The 5702-nt window shown below is 30.7% G+C and overlaps 1 long non-coding RNA gene across 1 annotated transcript in view; it reads left to right on the top strand.

Moving 5' to 3' along the window:
• Window positions 1–1196: 1196 nt before the first annotated feature.
• The window catches only part of LOC111086093, a 67120-nt gene continuing 62614 nt past the window's right edge, over window positions 1197–5702 (top strand). The window contains exon 1 of the long non-coding RNA XR_002610850.1: window positions 1197–2002. This is a non-coding gene — a long non-coding RNA (uncharacterized LOC111086093). The remainder of the gene's footprint in view (window positions 2003–5702) is intronic.

Genomic DNA, 5702 nt, shown 5'->3' with positions numbered 1-5702 from the left:
AGAGAAAATATGTTAGAGGGAGCTAGACAAACTTTCGTTTACAAAAACAAATAGTCCAACAATTAATTAATGTAAACTCTGTCGCTGACAATGTGTTATTATATATCACTAATTAAAAAAAAAAGTATACGAACTTCCAAAAAGCTTTGGAAAATTAAATGTATTCCAAAGACACAAATAATTTCACATATACGATTTTCAAAACACAAGGATGAGAAATGGTTAACATGCACGTCTCATGAAGATATAACTATTGGAAAATGAGTCCATATGGGCATATTCTATTAAACTATGATCAAAGTTCACAGTCAAACTAAAGAACGAAGCCTGCTGGGAAGCAGTAATAGTTTACACTGATTTTCTTGTTCATTGTGGATAAAATTTTACTTTCCTTAAAATATGAATAATTGTTTCGTGCCGATAATTATTTTCAATCCCATTAAACATTTTATACAAGTTCTTAATGTATCATTACGCCCCCTACTTAAACAATTTGCGATGGTAGGTAAGGGCAACTTCTTTTTGATAAACGTTCAGAAAGGGTAAATAAAATAACTATTTCAACCTTTAACTACAAGTATTTAACGTTAATTTTTTTTTCTACGACCACAAAATATATATTTTTTTAATTATACTTTCAAAGCAAAAGCATAGAACAAAAATACAAATGCAATTCTTAAGGTTACTCCTTTTTACACATATAGGAATGTCTAGCGTATGTAAAATATTTTAATATATTATCTTACGAAAGAAAATTCTAAGCTGCCCCAGAAAGAACACAAATGTACTCCAAATAGGTACACATAAAATATAAAAAAGTAATAACAAAATGGTTCTTATTAAATAGGGGTGTACTAATGAAGGAGCGTCGCTCTGGCACCTGAAATTGGATCCGAGTCCCAACACTTGAAAAAATGGTGAAATGTTTTTGTCATATGTCACGTGGTTATTGAGACACGATTATGATATTAAAATACTTTATAGAACACATATTACAATTATATTGTGTGTTTAAAATGTACACATTTCTAAAAGGCTTATTATTTACATATGTAATTATTTTTTTGTTATTCTTGTTGGCAGGAAAGATGTGCACAGCATTATAAAAGTCAAAGCTGTTAAGACTGTGTACAGACTACTGTTGGTAAAAGTGAAGTAAAAGGAGACTACAAGTACTATATATGGTACCCAGTTGTTTTTTCTTTCTTGGTAATTAACTTTAAAACAAGTTGAGTTGTGTGTTTTCTCTACGTAATATATGTATATTCAACTTTAATTGCTAATATAAGTTGTCTCAGATAATTAGTACTGCACATATTTTCTTTATTTAAATTAGAAGTACAAAGCTACAAAATGGATTATCTGTGCCTGGCCATCGCAGGCAATGTGTGATGACGATTTTGGACTTTTTCATGGCAAATCTAGGACGCTTGTAAACTTTTGAAACCAAAACTTATGTCACTGCTTACACAAGTTCTAGTGTAAAATAAAACACTCAAGAAGGAAGCCTAAATAATATACATTTAGAAACTCCACTGCAAAATACACCCAAAACCCGAATGTTAGCGTTATGGGCCCTTAGACAAGCTGAGGCTGCGGTGGAGGGGGACATTTAATACTGCTATTAAGTTTTGAACATTTCTTTATATTGATGGTGACGTTACACCATTGCTATTATAACAACGTAATGTTTCTCTATGAATGTGTACTTTACCAACAAATAATATCAGAAAATATCTAATAAATCAGTTGCAGCTTTTCTTCAGCATCATTGAAAATTATATTTTCATTATGAAAAATAAATGTGTGGCCTTTATTAACATTTACTGCGCATACTCCCAGTAAGTGTACGTTTTTTGTTGGCTATTAATACGAGCCAATACCAAATTTAAGTTTTAAAGCTTACTAACAAGAAGTGAATAGCAAAGTAGACGTAATTATAGGCTTATATCAAGTTACAAATATTTTTTCAGTGAGATTCATTCTTGTGATAGGCATAAAGGTAAGCACTTTACATCCGGTGCATCTTTTGTTATTTATTATTTAATTATGAAATTCGAAATTGTCAATTTACTCATCACAGTTGGTCGTGAATCGCCGATGTGAACGACAGCCATACTGATAGTGACACTGATACTGTGAAAGATGAGAATCTGGTTCCAACTTCTAAGTTTCTTTTAGCAAATTCTAATATAGGTCTAATGCTGAACTTGTTGGGACCTCATTTCCCAATTTATTTTTAATACTAATTACTAACCAAGCTTTAGTTATATTTACAGTACAACATTACAAGAAAACGTAAGTTACAGAATATAATAATACAGCCCAGTTTGTAAAGAAACAGCAGATATAATTATTGAGTTGCCACTAATTTATGAACATTTTTTATAAGCCTAAAGATTGATACTATAATCGGAAACAATTAGTGTAAAATCTATCTACTAGTAACTAATCTAGCTAGAAAGTACCTGAGATAAGGTATAATGTGGCAAACAGCATGGCAGTAAATAAATCTGAATTCAGTAAAAAAGGCAATCAGTGTAAAGAACTGAAAACGATGTACTCGATATTTAGAAACTACAATTCAACTAGGTAAACCTGGTTTCAGCCAAAATGTAAACACTGCTGTAAAAACTGATAATAAACATTTATTGACTGGTTATGAGGGCAATAGATGTTCTGTTGCCTACAATCCCCAGTCAATATTTGTTTCATTCTATCTCCCTCTTCTATTTTCAGTTTTACTAAAATCTGATGCATTATTGCTGTCACCTAGTTTATTTAGCCTACATCTCCTGGCCTGATCTTGATCTCATTTTATGTATCAATAATTGTTCTTTGTTATTAACCACAAAGCTACACAAAGGGCTATCTGTGCTCTGCCCACCATGGGTATCGAAACCCGGTTTCTAGCAGTACAAGTCCACAGACATACCGTGGTGCCACTAGGGGGCTTTATCAATAATAAGTCAATACAATTTATAAACTGTATAATTTTCAAAATATAACAGCCAATCACCATGTGATTAAACCAACAAACTATAAAGTATGCATCTCAGTTTAGTGACACAGTTTCAGTCATTAGGTTGATCATTGTTATAAAAAAATTAGAATAATGTATATTATATTGCAAAACTAAAATTTAGTTGAAAAATGCTGAAAAATGTAGGATGATGTCCAGCGTATTTATAAGCAATAAAATTCAATAAATTTAGTTTCAGTCATTGGATTACCATTTTTAAAAATTCTTAAGATATATACTTTACAAATATAAGACATTTGGTTTCAGTCGTGTTATAGTCTCTGCTGTAAAGAATGTCTATAAAAACTTCTGGCTTGAGATGCTAAGTAATTAATATTTGAAAGTGTCTGAAATAACTTTTACTTTACAACCACTGTTAAAGAAAGCAATTTTTAGTTTTGGGAGCAACCACTGGTGTAGAGACTTGCATCAAAATTTAGTTTAAAACATCCTTGTTTTAATCCTTTTATTAGATACAAATTCCTTTTACAATTTGAACACAACGTCTTAGAATAAAGTTTTTTGAATTAAAGACTATCTAATAGTTTGAACATAAACCAACTAACATTTCTATACACAAGGTACAATGCCTAGTACATGATAAAATACCCAATATGAAATTATATCATAAGAGAACAGAAAATGTTGTTATGAGCAAAGAAGTAAAATTATCCTCTCAAGACACGTCAAGATGACTGTGATATGATTTTGTGCATAACATATCACTGCCATAGTGGCGGCCAAGCGAGGCATGTGCTTCTTCTGGTCCTCACCAATCCTTCATTTTTGTGCTGGTGTAAAAAATTAAACAAATTAAAATAGGTAAATGTGGTGTGTTTTATTCCAGATTATTGTCACATCACAGGATTTTGTGTGTGTGTCCACAAAAAACATTTCTTCATGCTTGTTTTAACTTTTGTAATACAGAAGTAGTAATTACTGAATAAATATACAGGGAAAAAATAAGCTGGGTGAGGTTATGTCATCAGGAGAGGACAGTACAAGAGAGAGAAGATGTTAGAAAGCTAAGCTTTTGGAGATTTTTGAATATTATGTAATATTATCATTTGTAGTAATTTGGGTTAAATAATAAAAGAATAACTAGATTTAAGAAGATTGGTAAATAAAAATAATAGGGTTAAAGCTTCAAGTTAGAGCTTAGCGATGTAACCTGCACTACAATGTTAGATTTGGCTTAGGATGTGTAACGGTACTTTAAGTTCAGCTATAATTAAACTTATTGATAAATCATAAAACAGGTTAAATACATAGTTTTATTAAACAAATATAATCTGAAAACTAGTTGATTGTCTCCATGTTTTAAGGATAAACTTAGTTACTTGACTTTAGATCCATTAAATTCAGATTATAAGTTATAGTTAGGTTATAAATCACGCTAAATGCATTGTATTATTACATAAATATCAACTAAACTAAAGTAAAGACTAGTTATTTGTAATTTTCATATAATTAAAGATAAACTTAATTATTTTAGTGTAAAGATAAAGTAGTGATAAAATACTGTAATATATTTGATTCTCAAACATTAGGCTTAACAGTGTTATCAATAGGCTACTGGTATTTAGTGTTGAGTATTTATTCCCAGACTATAAATAGAATGGTTAAGACTAGTGTAGGAGTTAAGCGTGTTAGGTCTGATGGGTTCAATGAGTAGGTTTTTACTAGGGAACTCAGTAATAGTTTGTTCTTTTAAGGAAACTAGCAGTAAAGATGTGGAATTTGTTTGAAAGTTTTCAAGTTACTTGGAGTAGAAGTTGGAAGCTATCCTAATTAAAGTAAAGACAACAGATGAAGAGAAGGGTAAACTGTGGGAAATGGCAGCAGGATTTCAAGAGGAACTTAAGCTTTTACATGAAAAGGATACATCAGCTAACAATGACTTTCAGGAAGTTAGAAAAAGTACTATTAGGGCTAAAATTAGTGGATTTAATTGTAACAAACATGATATTTTGGTTACAAATTTCAAAAAAGCTAATTTTGAAGTGGTGCAACAAGAATTATCTGTTGTAAATTGAGCAGCCGAGTTATTTTGAAACACTGACCAGATGTGGAAAATTTTTAAAGATAATTTTTTGAATATTCAAGATAAACATACTCCTTATAAAAAGAAAAGGGTGGCTACAAGTAAAATGCCAGGTTGGCTTACGAACGATATAAGAGATAAAATTAAAGAAAAGCATCACAAATTTAAGAAATTTAAATTAACTGGTATAATGGGAGATTTAGAAGATTACAGAAGATCAAGAAAGTTGGTCAAACAGGAAATCAAAAAGGATGTATGAAAAAAGGTTGGTTGAAAATGTAAAAAATTAACATTGAGAATTTCTTTCAATATATTAAGGGTAAACAAAATGTTAGGATGGCAGGTAAGACCTTTGAGGGGTGATAAAGGAAGGCTTTTATCTGATGATTATGAGATAGCTGGGTCATTAAATTTTGCTTTTACTTCAGTTTTACTAATGAAGATTTAAGCAATATTGCTCATCTTAAACAGTTGGTAAGTGGAAACAAGATCAAATAAGATGATCACATTAATTCTGAGCTTGTTAAAAAAATTGGGAAGTTTAAAGAATGATAAGGCTCCTGGGGTCAAATAATATTTCCCCAAAGGTTTTGAATGAGGTTAAGGATTGGGTATCTGAGCCATTTGCTACTATTT

The sequence above is a fragment of the Limulus polyphemus genome, unplaced genomic scaffold, assembly GCF_000517525.1.
Source record: "Limulus polyphemus unplaced genomic scaffold, Limulus_polyphemus-2.1.2 Scaffold843, whole genome shotgun sequence".
In the NCBI taxonomy this organism is placed as follows: Eukaryota; Metazoa; Arthropoda; class Merostomata; order Xiphosura; family Limulidae; genus Limulus; species Limulus polyphemus.
This window is presented reverse-complemented; position numbering and strand designations above follow the sequence as displayed.